The sequence below is a fragment of the Octopus bimaculoides genome, chromosome 1, assembly GCF_001194135.2.
Source record: "Octopus bimaculoides isolate UCB-OBI-ISO-001 chromosome 1, ASM119413v2, whole genome shotgun sequence".
Taxonomy (NCBI): domain Eukaryota; kingdom Metazoa; phylum Mollusca; class Cephalopoda; order Octopoda; family Octopodidae; genus Octopus; species Octopus bimaculoides.
In genome coordinates this window covers 62417888-62419157 of record NC_068981.1, presented here as the reverse complement: position 1 = coordinate 62419157, position 1270 = coordinate 62417888, and the positions used below count along the sequence as shown (strand labels likewise).

General features: G+C 32.9%; 1 protein-coding gene across 1 annotated transcript in view; it reads left to right on the top strand.

Annotated features, from left to right (window-relative positions):
• LOC106871800 (lysozyme) overlaps window positions 1–1270 on the top strand; it is a 140295-nt gene that overhangs the window by 28472 nt on the left and 110553 nt on the right. The gene's annotated exons all lie outside the window — the stretch shown is intronic.

The following is a 1270-nucleotide window of genomic DNA, read 5'->3' as shown; positions in this document are numbered from 1 at the left end:
ATACACATATATACATACATACACACACACACACACACACACACACACACAAACATATACACACACACACACACACACACGCACACACACACATATACACAATTATACTTAAGAACAAATGAAAAATTTCTTTGCCAATATACTGAAAAAAATAGACTTTAGTTCGTCTAACCACATAAAAATACTTTTCATTATAAATACACATTGTTTTGAAGCGTTATCCCTAAATCGGACCGATTTCTGAGTTAATCTAAAAGGATTTTTCCTTCATCAGCGAGGAACACAATAAGAATATATGGAATACTTACATATACCTACGGAGAAAGCAGATGCAAGGTTATGCGTACACTTAAGTACCCCAAATGTATCCAAATAGAAATTCTGTTGCAAGCCTCAGCGCACGTGTAAGTGGATCAGGAAACACGTAAAGTGGTTACCCGTCGCGATGTGAATGGTTATGAATTTCCTTCTAATATAAGGATAAAAATTTCAAATAAAATTTTAACAGCGGCCAGCATATTAAAATACCTTTTAAGGCGAAAATTATAAAGAATTATAAATAAGGACAAAAGAAATAAAATTTCTTTGCCAATATGCTGAAAAAATAGGCTTTCGATCATCTAACCACATACAATATCTTTCACTATAAATACACTGCGTGTTAAAATGAAGAAAGCACGCTTATTGAAATTTTTAAAATTCCGTTATCCCCGAATCTGATCGATTTCTAGATTAATCCAAAAGGATTTTCCCTTCATCAGCGAGGAACACGATAAGAATAAATGGAATACTTACATATACCCACTTCGGGACTGGTAATCACTTCACGTATGTTGCATGACCGACTATACGTGTGTTGAGGCTTGCTACAGAATTTCTGTCTGGATAAATTTGGGGTACTTAAGTGTACGCGTAACTTTGCATCTGCTTTTTCCGTGAAAATATGTATTTCATCTATTCTTATCGTGTTCTTCGCTGACGAAAGAAAAAATCCCTTTGGATTAATCCAGAAAATGGTCCGATTCAGGGATAACGCAATTAAAAAAAAAATTGTTAGCTTGCTTTCCTCGTTTCAAAACGCTGTGCATTTATAGAGAAAAATAATGTATGTGGTTAGAAAATCTAAACTCTATTTTTTCAGCATATTGGCAAAAAAATCTTTCTGTTGCACTTATTCATAATTGTTTATAATTTCCACCTTAAAAGATATTTTAATATGCTGGCCACTGATAAGTTTAAAAAATAAAATTTATTCTCATATTAGAAGTAT